Raw genomic sequence first — 13,755 nt, 5'->3', positions numbered from 1 at the left:
CAGACCCATCACTTCTTCCCTTCCTTCCCATCTAGAAATTGTCCCAAAACACATGATATTTTCATGGTAATATCAGGGAAAGTGACAGAGGTTATGAGCCATTTGGCTCAAAGTCAAATTATTGAAAAACTTTGCAAGACTTTCAGAGCTCCTTCCATGACTGCCCTAATTTGCTTCTCCACTGCAAACAGTGAGTCAACAAAGAACTCAGATTTTGCAGTTTCTGAGCCTTCCCTTTTCTCTCTACTCATCTGTGCTGGCAGGTTGATTTTTTTTCCTCAATCTGGGCTTAAAAATAAAAAATAAAAAAAAAAAATACATCAATTTATTTTTTCGAATACTAACAAAACCCAATGGGAGAATCAGGCAAGAAGAAAATTGCAGGCTTTTCAATCTCCTATTGTAGGGAAGTATGCTGGAAAGACATTCATAAAATGAAATGAATGTAAAGAGTACATCCAAGAGTGCAGATTAGTGAGGAACGCATGTGCTAGGATTTGCATAATTCCAGCTGGTTGGTGGAACATTTCATATTAACAATAATGCTAAAAATAACGTATTTTGAATATACTTGAATAGACTATGCTTAAGCACTGCTGTTTTCTTCACAGTCCATGGGTGCTTTACCACAATCAAAGGCAATGGCAGGGCAGGAAAATTCACCCTCGAGTGAGGTGGTTATAGACAGCACTGCAAACAGCTACAGCTATTGCAGTGAAAAATACCAACAAATATAACCAAAATTCCTCCACCTACTCATCAGTAACCCTCTAGTGACTGCAAGAATCCAGACATTAAGTTCTTGGCCAAGTGAAGTTCAGACTTGTTCAATAGTGGGTCTGAATTAAGCACTGCAAGGAGGAGAGACTCCTAGAACTCCATTGTCTCAAAAACTCACATCTTTCAAGAATCTTTACTTCAGTGCCTCTAAGCTTTGGACTAATAAAAAGATATTTTTTTATGTTTATAGGTTGCTCTCTCTAAGGCTTCTCTACCTCTGGCTCATAATTTTATTTTGTGTCTTTTGATTTGGTGGGTTTTTTAAAGCCCAGCTCCTTCAATGATATGTTTATGTAAGGATTTCATTTTTCCTTTAAAATAAAAATCCAGATGCTCTTAGCCTTCATTGTTGAAAAGAGGAGTTTTGAAAACATCTCCAAGCTGAAGATAAAAGATCAAAAACCAAAAGGCAAGTAAAAAGAGTGTGCATTTTTTTAAAGCCCTTTTTTTTTTTTTCAGCCAACATCATGATGTTCTTGAAGTAAAACATGATTTATAAAGGTTGAAACTGGAGGGAAAAAAAAAAAAAACAAATAAAGAAAATGCCTTCCCCTGCAAGCACGAAAATACCTGCCTAACCATATATACCAGTATGCCAAATAAATGAAATTATACACATGCACAAGTATGAACATGTATTAATATTCACAATATGTGATACAAAGTTTTATTTATTTTTGTTTCTATGTATTAAAAGTGAATATCAGCCTTGAGGATGTGATTGATCATGGCTCAGTCAACAGAGCATCCAAAACAAACCCTAAATCAAAAGTGTTGCATGCAGACATACAGTATGAAGATGAAAAAACAGCACATCAACCAAGCTCTGTAGTTACCAGATACCCAAACTAATAAATAAAATGTGGCAGTTAACTGTGTATAGAAAATACCACTTATGTAAGGCTAAAGTCTGGGAGGTGAGGTGACAAAAAGAGGGAATTCTTGAACTGACAATCTCCTGAAAGACAAAGGCAGCAGCCTCTATTTCACTCAGAAAGAGTCAGTTGCTAAGTCTGACTTAGGAATGAACAGTAGATATTTGATTGACTCATTCATACCTCAGCTTTAATTTTGCAGTATGTCAGTAGCTTGATTTTCAGTCCCGGAGCACCTACAGCTCCACTGAAGTAGTAGGAGATGTGAGAATTCAGCCTCTTTGAAAATTCAGCTAAAGGCACTTGGAGTTATGAACAAAACGCAGGCTCAGTTGCATGCCTATTACTGTACCATCATTATGACTGCTCACAAATTAGGCACAGAGTCTCACACATGGTCTTAGTCATATGGGGGACAGTTTCAAAGACTCATCATGAGATGATATGAAACTAACTCCCTATAAAAGCACATACCTTTGAAAAGCTCACCCTGAGCTTTGAACAGTTTTTCACAATGGTTCTCTTCGAGGATTTGGTGGTAATAGAAATAATTCCTTATATATCACTGGATAAAACCTCAAGATTATTGAAAAAAGGCTTAGGCTTTGTGCAAGGGGAGGGAAACTTCGCACATTGCTCCTGGGAAATCTGTGATGCAACAAGAGGAACAATGTAGGGCAAAGATCATGCAAGAGTGAAAAAAATATAGCTGCTACACTGCTACATGAGGGACATCTCATTTTAGTCCCCTAGTAAATCCCTTCTTTTTGTACAGTGAAGTCATGCCACAAGGGCAAAAAAATAAGCTACCTTCCAGTTAAAGCCATTCACAAAATCAACACAGTTTTGAACCATCCCTTGTTTGCTTTCAACCCATTAAAGTTTAGAATTAACATAACATAGTTTATTGGTTTTTCACACTCTTCAATATTTGTCTTTTTATACTAGACCCAAAACTAAACTTCAGAGGCCAAAACTGGGGCAGGGGAAAGGGAGGAAGGCAGGCCCCTTTCATTAATCTCAGACAAGGGTTTCAATCTCAGACTCACATAGGATTCACAGTATAACCACACAGTTTGCTTTTAAAGTTACCCAAATGTATTCAAAATGTTTGCTTAGTTGAATGTGTTATGCTTTCATAGCATCGCTCCATGCCATGAGGGTATGGCAAGGAAATAAAATATGAATGATAGCACTAATAAATTATCATTGTAAACTACAACCACACCTTTACGTGATCTTCTGATCTTAACTGTGAAAAATGCATTTAGGCAACGGGTAAAAAAATGTTCCTTGGAGTATATAATCTTATGAATGTTATGAAGGAATGGAAAAAGAGTGATTCATCAGATAAAATATTGAAGTAATTTCATGTGCAGCTCTTATGAAGCCAACAGGAATTTTGTTGATATTTGGGAGATTTTACTCTATCCAGATACTGTTATGTACATTGTTATGATTTAGATTTTTTTCTCTGAAGACAATAAACTGCATGCAGCTAAGCACCTGGTTCTGAAAGAGGAGGATGAGCACAGGACAATAAGTCTTACAGCCCACACAGGATAACAAAGTGATGCCATCCAGAGTCTGGGCAATATATTGGCCTAAATAACATTTATGACCTGTAGCATAAATCTGCTTATCAGCCACATTTGCAGTTTCATGAGTCTCTCTTCCCCTATTCCTTGGCTAATGACAACTGCAGCCTCTTCCTTGGCTAATTATTGATAAGTATAGGTGAATTAGTCAAATCAGTTTCAACTTGATTTACAATACGCCTGATCTCTAAGACACAATTATGAAACAAGGAGTTGGATAGCTGAATATTTTGTCTCCAAATTAATTCCTTCCCATGGATGAATGCTTGATGCCATGGTAGATTTTGGTTACATAAAGAATGGAGGATTCCTGCCCTTAAGCCCTATAAAGCTTGATTTACCATCTAATCTCATACTTAAGAGAATCCAAGAAGGTTAGTAGAGCATAATAGTGATGGCCAACCTTTATCTAGGCAACTTAAAAAGGTAATTTGACATTCTGGAGACCAGATTTTCAATTTGAAAACAGAATATAACCTGAGCTAAAGGTATGTTGGAACATTATGAAAACATTATTTGTCCACAGAACATCTGCTAAGAGGAGGGAGGAAACATTTTGGAAGTCACCACTACTTGATCATCCATGATCTAAGGGAAAAAAGTGAAGACCCATTTGAAGAGTACATAGCATTTGGAAGGGTTTCACGGGCAACTGATGATGTTATGCATTATCTAGTCTTCAGAATGTTAGCTTTTCCTTGCTCCTTTCATTTTGCCAGTGTATGGTTTAAGCCTAAGCTTTTCAGGTAAGTCTTTTTTTTTTTTTTCAACTTAGTTACAGGAATAGTCAGAAGTTTTATGTTTTCCGAGTGGAATGCAAAGGACAGATGCTTATACGTGCTAAGGGGCAGTTCATTTTCTCTTCGTGCTCATACCAAGACAGGAGTGAGGAAAGCATTTTGCAGGCTTCGCACAAAGAAGAATACCAGGAGAAGAGTTGTAGTTATGCATTACAATTCAGTCACTGCAGCTGGATACAATCCATATGATTTGCTTACATCTTCACAAGATCTTCAAGGCATATCAGCTGCAATGCGTTATTCACAATGTCAAATATTCTAGACAGGCCAGAAATAAATCTGTCTATGAGCTATTACTAAGAAATGATCCATCAGCAACACAAAAGTAATCTCTGCTGTATTCTAGTCCAAAGACCAATTGAGAGGGTCTAGCACATTGGCTGAGATCAGTTGCTTCCTGAGCTTGGCCTTTTGCCATTTTTTCAGTCATCCCAGAAAGAAACAAGGAATTACGCAGTGTGCTAGCTTGCCAAACCAATGACATCAAAAATATATTAGTCCTGATTGGATTATTGTGTTTTCAAGGAAAGTGATAAATAAAACAAAAAAAATATTTTACATTATGTACGTAGACACTCTTCATAATCTGAGGCATATCAACTATCTTTTCCTCATGTACATCCTCTCTCATAAATCCTCTACAAAGCGCTGATATGCATCAAATTCTGAACACTTGAAAGAGAGGGGCATAGAAAAATAATCTAATTTGATATACATTGCCATTGTGCCTGTATGGATGAAGAGCATAGGTATTGTCTTAAATGAGAATTTGTTTTCTGCAAGCCTGATGATAAGAGAAGGTTTTAAAACCCACAGGCATTCATCCCTCTATCTGAAGAACTCCTAAGTGTAGGTCACTGATAGAAAGAGCTAGGTTTGAAGGAGGGAAAGGGAAAGATATGCTAAGTACTGATAACATTTTCAGTTTCTTCCTCCGCCCCAAATCATGTCTTCCTGAACACTCCAGACAAACAGAACATCCATTATTTTTGTCCTAATTTCTGTCAACAGTGAACTTCAATACAGGCCTAAATCTGCTGCCGCTGCAGTTGGTGAGAACACCTCTCCAACAGGACTAATGTCAGCCACCGCTGCCAACGCAGCCTTACAGCACAGATCAGCCTGCCCTTAAACCACTTTCAGTGGAACCCCAGTTCTGCCAAACACTTAGAGACAATCACAAAAGAGAAAGGAAAGCACAACTCTGGGTATTTTCTTCATCTTGGGATTTTTTTTTCAACAAAAGCAAAACAGCCAGCTCATGAACTCCCTCTAGAACAGGGTGTACTCAACTCATATGCTTCAGTCTCGACAACAAACAGCCTGTGCTGCTGGGCTTAATTGCTGCCTGGCAGTTCCAACACACAAACTTCTCCAGCAGTTTTCAGATGCTTCAATAGCACAGCTCCCTGGAAAATCATCAGAATCCATTCCCTGTCCTGTATTTTTCCCACTTGTCCTGAAGACTTTTCTTCACAGTTCATTCTGGGTCACAATTGTCAATCATCAAAAATGCTGCCTTGACTACAATTCCACCCAGACCATACTGCAGGAAAGTAATATCTTTGGGATAAGATTCATCTCACCTAACTCACTTTATTTCAGAGTTCAAGCATATATCCTTGGCTAGCCAGCTAATTCCCATCATAATCAGAATCTTCAGGCAGCTGAAGATTCATTTAATTCCAACACAGGCTTCTAAATTAAGTGCAATTATTTTACCTCTTTAACTCCTTGACTACAGAAGGAACCCAGAGAATTAGCTCTGGCTATTTGCTTCCTTTTTTAGATCTGGTTTAGCAGTGGTTACATGATCTAGCTCTATGCAACAGTGTCAGATCCTGGTGGGAATTTGATTGGCATATATATTCTAAAAGATTTCAAATATCTTTTTAGTTGCTCTCTGTTTACCCAAAACACCATATGTTCGATAACTTCAAGCCAATCTCTAAGAAGTCTAGCTGAGGTGCTCAAATGTCTTAATCTGTTCCTCTTAGAAACTGGAAAAATGTATTTTATGTGATAATATAGCAGAGTCCATTTTTTATATGACAATCAACAATATTTTCTTTTATGTTCCTTTTCAAACTTGCACAGGAAACAAGGGGCCTGTGTTGTTCAATATATGATATTTTTCACATTGATTTTTCATTGGGCTTTCAAATCTGCATGCAATTTTTGCTTTTAAACCAGCTGAACATACAAACAGAACGATAACTGATTTTGGCATTCAACAGAACAAACAGTCTCATGTATTTGGGGTTTCTATTATCAGAACTCATTTTAGCTACTTTTTTTCTTTTTAGCATAATAAAATGATTATGCAAGAAACTACAGTGTCATGTTAAATCTTCCAGACATGAGAACAAATTAATGACTTAGTGGGTGAAACTCTGGAATGCTGACAACTGCAAGCTAGGCTCCTCTAATGTACTGGTAGCATGGTTAACAGCCTGCAACCAAAATGTCTCATAATCCTTATGTGAACCATCACTTTATGCCTTTAAACTTACACTTCTATTATACCAATAAATTCCTATTTTTTTCCTTGCCAAAGCTTACTTTATTTTCTTGGGCAAATTCTACACTAATACAAAATGTCAGCCTGGGGTTGTTTGGAGAAATAGGTGTAAATAGAAATGAAATGTGTATCAAATTTTGTGGGTTTTCACACAGGGTAAAATAGATTTATCTTGCATGTTGAGATGCTGGAAGGGAGAAGTATCTGAAAGAGTAATTAAGAATAAAATACAGTAAAAAGCAATGCAACCCTTTTATCTTACACCCTATTTAACTTCCTGCTTTTCCTTCAGCTTCCTCCCAGTCAGATCTTCTTTCATATAACTCATATATTAAGTACTTTCATGCTCTGTGTAAAAATAGTATCAGGTTGTTCTAGTTTCTAGCAGGGCAATTACTGAGACGCAGGTGTTGTGAAAAAATAGATAAAGGAAGCCTTCTTCCAGAGCCTTGTCACAGAGAAAGATAAACCAGATGTTGCTTCCCCTGCTCAGCCCCCCTCTATTATTGTTTTTTGGCTTAGGAAATTCCCAGATCTAGGAAAGTATAACCAAGTGGTATCTCCATAAGCTCACTGAGACACCTGCTACTTGCTTGTGCTGGAATACTACCTGGACTTTCACACTGAGCCTGTTTCTGGCACTTCTTACATTTACTAATTCCCACCTGAGGAAACAGACCCCTCAGCCTACAAAGCCAGGCAGCTCTGGGGTCATCTCTGCACTGAGACATACTCTAAACAAGTCCAAAGTAATTTTTCCTCTCTGCAGAAACCTATGCCAAGACCATGTCATCTTGAAATCTCTACCATAACATTTCATGGCCATTCCAGAAGACACCACTGCTTGCAGAATGCAGTTATAAAATACTACCCCATAAACTCTGAAAACTATTCAGGGGACCATGAAGTCATCACATAAACTCTCACCAAAAACAAGGGCAGGGGGGGACAAGTAATAGAAATTCAAACTTCTTGAAGGAAGGATAGTAAATATGTTTTTATTTTACAGTAATTAACACCACCTCCTTGTTACCTTCACATCTTTTAAGGTGTCACACTAAATGATGCTCTTCATAAAAAGCAACTTTTAGTCATTTCTAAAAGGCAGGAAAATTACTTCTGAGTAAGGAAGCTAAATTGCTTTTCTTAAAACAACATACTCAAAAAGCCTTACAGGTGTGTCCTGACAGAAATAACTACATCAAAAACCTAGAGATTTTACTTCGGATTTATTCTTATAGGGTGATATTCTATTATCACAAAAGCCAATGGAAATTTTGATATCCACTTCAATGGTGACAGAATTTCACTCACTGAGTTAAATGACATTTATTAGATTTTCATGTTAAATGCAGAGGAAAATCCTGTTCAGGATTCCTGCTAATCCAGACTCAGAGTTTCTACATGACTAAAGCAAGAAAGTTGGTAACCTCAGATCTCTTCTAAACTGTACAGAAATGACCCAATTTCCCACATTCTTTTGAATACTAAATCTTTGAAGCCTGAGATGAGGGAGGAACCACTATGTTGCACTTTGAGTTTCACTCAGTATTCTGACTGCAGTTCTTTGTGAGTCTGCAAGGATTTACATTCATTGTCTCTCCAGAGTCACTTGCAAAATGATTTTAAAAATTCTCTCTTTCAACTACTATTAGGCACTATCTAATACAGGAACAAGGAATTCCTGGCCCAAGGGCCAGATACAATCTGCAACTTAATTTCAGGCAGTCTGCAGCCAAATGACTCTGTGTATGTGTGTGTATTTATTACTGGCTGAAAAACCAAAGTGCTTATTGACATATGGCTTGCCAAAAGCCTCCAAGGGACCTAGAGGGTCCTTCTCAAGGAAAGGACCTCTACTCCAGGGCTAATAAACTGCAGCTCAACATTACAGCTACCAACCAAGCAACAGAGAAGCATAACATTGCAGATTATTCTAGAGTATGTAAATGCAGAATTCCAGTGTGATTGTCATGTAGGTTTGCCACACTGGTGCACAGGGCACCATTAGTGAGCATTAGTGAGGTTACTCAGTGCTGGCAGCTTCAAATCAGTAAATGGCAAAGATGGAGAGGGAGGAGGAGAGAAGGAAGAAATTACTGTATTGAGCTTCAGACTTCAGAGAAGATTTGGGGACTGCCATGAAAACAAACAAACAAAAAAGCATCTTTTTGCTTTCAAACATTTTTTGAGCATTTGAAATAGAAAGTGAGGAAGAGATAGCATAATTTCTGCAAGGTTCCTTTTTAAGCAACCTATACTTTTATATAAAGCAAAATTAAAAGAGAATAGATTCAGAGGGAAAAAGAGTTCAGAACTGAGGAAGTTGCTCACATCCTCCTATTACTTGATCTGAACCATCTCATATCCATCTAGGTTATTGCTGTTTCCTCTGTCTGTCACAGATAAATGACTGTTCATGAAGTAAGAGCCACTGCTATGCAACAGCTGTGCTCTAATGGACATTTTAAAGCTCCTTGGGTTGGCAGATGCAGGGAGGGAGGGAGGGAGGGAGGGAGGGAAGGAAGGAAGGAAGGAAGGAAGGAAGGAAGGAAGGAAGGAAGGAAGGAAGGAAGGAAGGAAGGAAGGAAGGAAGGAAGGAAGGAAGGAAGGAAGGAAGGAAGGAAAGAAGGAAGGAAGGAAGAGATGGAGAGGCAAATGAGAGAGAGGCAAATGTAATGGGTTTACACTGTCACCCTTCATAAATCTTGATTGTGTCTTCAACAAGATCTAGAAAAATCACAATTTCACTCCAGGACTAGGATGCTCATTACCCAGGTTCAAACTGTATGAAAAATTGCTGTGAGAGAATAATTCACAATTGATTTATGGCTAAATTGAGAGAAGTGGAACTGCCATGGCCAACCCACTGCCTTCAAAATATCTTCCAATCTTGCATCAACACTAAAAGCTTTGCAGGAAGCTGCTTCTATCATTTGTGTACCCAAATACAAGGCATTAGCCCAGCACATCCCATTATTCATTCCAGCCACCTAGAAATGAAAGGTTGTAATAAAATGGAGAAAGGAAAAAATTAATAATTTAGTACTTGATCTTGAAATATACCATTCTAAAATAAACACTTCTCTCTTTATAAGCCTGAGAGAGTCCATAGCAATATTTATATTACAAAATCTAACCAATTTATTCATGTTTCTTTAAGGGGAAAAAAAGAAATCTGTCAGAGGGAAGACTCAGGCTTCAGAATTTTTGTTCATCTTATTGTTAAAAAATACATAATTTCCTGAGAGTTGTTCAAGGCAAGCTAAACAAAGGCAAGGATTCGTATAACAGATCATTTTGGAGATCAGCTGTTAAATGTCTCCATATGCTTCAAATCAATACAAAGGGCACATGGATGTTTAGATTAATTTCTATGCTCCAAGTAGTGCAAAAATATCTAAGGCCATGCATTCTATGCTCACCAGCAAGTTCATCATCAACAGACACATTACTTGGGAGCAGCATCATGCCTTCAGGAAAATTTAACCAGTACACTGCTGTGGCACAACAAACGTGGTGACCCCGAGCAGCAGGAGAGTGAAAGGAAGTTAAAAAATGATGATTCTGCTTCAAGGAACAATCTCTCAAAGCAAAAGGCAACTTTCTGGCACTGTGGAAGCAACTAGGACCTACTGTGAAAGAGCCATCTGTGTACAACCCTGAAAGAAGGAAGTTATGAAAGCCACTAGAAAAAACAAATCACACCATGTGTTATTCTTGTTTACATCTATTGAGAGATCCCCTATCACGCTGCTCTATAAATTCATTTATGCCTGCACACACCCAGACACACACTTGTTTCATGTACACCTGAGCAGGTGGCTTTAGGCCACTGGTTTTTTCCAAAGCATGCCAACTAGACTAATAAGATACTACTACATGTTATAAAAGAGATTCTTAAAGTTGCGCAGTAGCTGAATTACACTGTATCAGCACAAGCACTAGACATCTCTATCAAAGGGGTTTTTTTTTAATGAGTAAAGTACACTGTATTATTAACTTCTCTTATAGAATGTAAACAGGATTTCAGAAGAGGAACTAATCACAAAAATTCAAATAACAGTTTGAAAACTGGAGCATGAAGAAACTAAGTAACAAACCCTCTGACAAGGCACATTTGTTGGGAGTTACGCTTTCATAGGACTACAGCTGTCACCCATCCTTTACCCCTCTTAAAATCTTAAAGTTGAGGTCATGACATTAAGACTGAACTGTTAATATCACCTCTCAAATTAGTCATAATTACTAGCTTTTTGAACCACTGTGGGGTTTCATCCTGAACCCCTGTGGTTCCTGACCTCTAACCTCCAACATAAGCATCCTCCATACTTGTATTATTTCTTCTCTATCTCCTAAGGCTATATTTTTTGTCCTTCTTCTGGCAGAAGCTTTCTCAGGCTCTTGAATGTTCTTGCCACCCTTTTTCCAATCTCCCTATTTCAGTCACATCCTTTTTGAGCTCAGGAGGCCAAAACTGTGCACTGTGTTCTAGCTGAGACCACAGGCACAGCTTTTTACAAAAGTCTGTACAATGTCCTCTCAGTTACTCAACTTCTTAGCAGTCTTCAGTGATGTGCAACCTAATATCCCAGTTGGGTTTTGGCTGTTGTAATTTGACCAAGTGTCCCCACTGATCTCTCACACTCATTTCTTCTGGATCTGTCAGGACTGACTGTTCACACTCAGTCATTCTTTATTCACCGCTGATTTTCATCCAGCACTGTTCTGCCCACTTGGTGGAAAACTTTAGAATTAATACTTCTTGCTCCTCCTGAATAGACTGTGTAAGTATTTCCACACAGATTTTGCAACATGGTGGCTCCAGCTCTCTCAATAAATACGTAAACAACAGAAATCTTTCTTAATTTGCAGATGTCCAAAGCCCAACTTTGGTCTCTTTCTACCCCAACAGATTAGCCTAACCCTCTGCTTTTCCTCTCCTCTCTAGCTTTCAGTCTGATAATAGTATTTTGCCTGTTACTCCACAACATTGGAGTTTTTGTAAGTTTATTTTGTCCAGAGCTCTGTCACTCAACAGCATTTTGTTTCCAATTACTCATTACTTTTCTAATACATTCTCCATGCTAGAAGATCACTGAAACATTGGCTCTTAGGGAAAAAAAAAAAAAAAACACCACCAAAACAAACAAAACAAACAAACAAAAAAAAAAAAACCAAAAACCAAAAAACACACACACAAAAAAAAAACAACCCAAAAACAAAACCAAAAAAAAAAAACCCCAAAAAACCCCTGGTGGACTACATCATGCCTCTCTGGTACTTTACTATTGTTTTTTAAATTAGGATTTCAAGTTGGTTGCCAAGTCCAGGTGTAAAGTGTTACTTAAATATATCACTGAATTAACTAACTACACCTGTAACTGATTCACAGCTGAAGTTCTGTTTCCAATAGAATTTATAGGAGACACAAGGCTCAAATCACTGTGAAACCCAGCCACAAATCAAAGTCCTCTTTGGCATATGGGACCAATTGGTCTAGCAGAGGTTTGCTGCTGGAGCACTCAGCAGTTTGTGCTTGAATCCCAGCCCTCAGCCACTCCATTTCTGCTCACAGCGTTTTGCTATCTTCAGTATTGCACTGCTCTCCTCTGCAGATTTGCCAGGCACCCATGCAGATTCATGGGTGTTTCTGTATGACTTCTGGAAACCAAAGCCCAGCTATTCTAGAAGCCTGTCAAGAGTTCTTCTTGCCTCAAGGTCCTCCAGAATTTGAATTCTGAGCTCCAAAGACTCGTCTGCCATGCAGGAATTCAAGACTTTGATATGGGATGCAAATAAGCAGTCCAGGAAGGACAGGAGGAATGAGTAGGACACAGCATCTTCCATGATCTCTGCTGCACCAAGGAAGCAGCTCTGTCAAGGATGTATTTTTAATCCTTCTTCTCCAAGAAAAGATCAACTGGATGCTGTGTACCTTTGAGAATGAACACTAGGAAAGAACAAGCCAGAAGGATTCCACAGACTCAAGCAGCATTTTGGAGAAAGGAAACAAAGGAAGAAAGAAAACCTGGTGTGTATGATGTGGCCCAACTTCACTTTCATCATCTCAGATGGAGAGACAGAGACTGCTGAAACCATAGCAGAGGCCAATATGACAGCAGGGTTATTGCAGATGATATCCGTAATAAAAAATGCAATAAAATTACAAGGATGCACTGGTGTTATTACACTTTAGAAACTAAATTCCAGCACTGAAAAACTCAAAGGCATAGACATATTCTGAAATCTTCCAGACACCCCTCACAATGACAGCATTGCTTCCTCAGGGCTCAGTCCTTCATTGCCCAAAATTAGAGTCTGCCTCCTTTTCAGCTGCAGCCCTGCAAGGCTAAACCTTGGCATCTTTGTTCCATGTAAGCATCCACAGGTCAGTGAAGAAACTGCAGCCACTCTCCCTTGGATCCCTGTCCCACACTTGTTTGTTCAGGAGTCTGCAACATTATCAATGTCTCATTATTGAATCCATGACTGAAATGCAGCCCAAAAGTGGGCACTTCTAGTCTATCTGCCCCCAAGTCAACAGCACACAGGGCAAAAAGACAACAACAAAACCCCCTATGTGTGTGCTTCCCCTGCTCCATGGCAGCTGCATTTCATCATGTCACCCACCCCAGGATCACTGTCTCTGGGCTGGGAATATAGCTCTGTTCCCAGCATGCTCTCCATTTGCCTGTCAGTTTAGTGCAGTGGGTGCTGAGTAACCCTCCTTCCTTACATCAGCATCTTTAAGGCTTTAATATTCTGTTTGATCTCTTTGAGGCTGTGGGAGGAGTAAGCCATTTTCTGTCTGGCTTATTAGCTAGGTAGGAAATACTCCCCAATAAACACTTTCCGTAGCACTGCCTTTAGACCTCTTATCCATGACATTGTTCTGCCCTTTTTTTGGTTTCTTACAAGACATTTTTGTTTAACTTTACGCATTCAGGCAAGTAGATATAATGCAAATAACCTGAGAGCCAACGTTATTTATAACTCTACTGCACATAACACCCTCATTCTCCCCACCACCCTTTCACTCTATAAAAATATACAAGAGTAAACAGGCACTCCAGAAAAAGAAACCCAGGCATCCAGTGTTAAAACTGAACAGCAAAGAGCTTAGCAGCAGCAAAATATAACCTCACCTACATGTGAATAATGCCTTGCTATTTAGTTTG

General features: G+C 38.7%; 1 protein-coding gene across 4 annotated transcripts in view; it reads right to left on the bottom strand.

The window, feature by feature from the left end:
• Positions 1–13,755, bottom strand: part of RBMS3 (RNA binding motif single stranded interacting protein 3) — a 707,113-nt gene that overhangs the window by 648,064 nt on the left and 45,294 nt on the right. The window lies entirely within an intron of this gene.

Source organism: Agelaius tricolor, unplaced genomic scaffold (genome assembly GCF_023055355.1).
Source record: "Agelaius tricolor isolate 1412-34295 unplaced genomic scaffold, bAgeTri1.0.p SCAF_6, whole genome shotgun sequence".
Classification (NCBI taxonomy): domain Eukaryota; kingdom Metazoa; phylum Chordata; class Aves; order Passeriformes; family Icteridae; genus Agelaius; species Agelaius tricolor.
The sequence above is the reverse complement of the archived record's forward strand: the minus strand, read 5'-3'. Positions and strand labels throughout refer to the sequence as shown.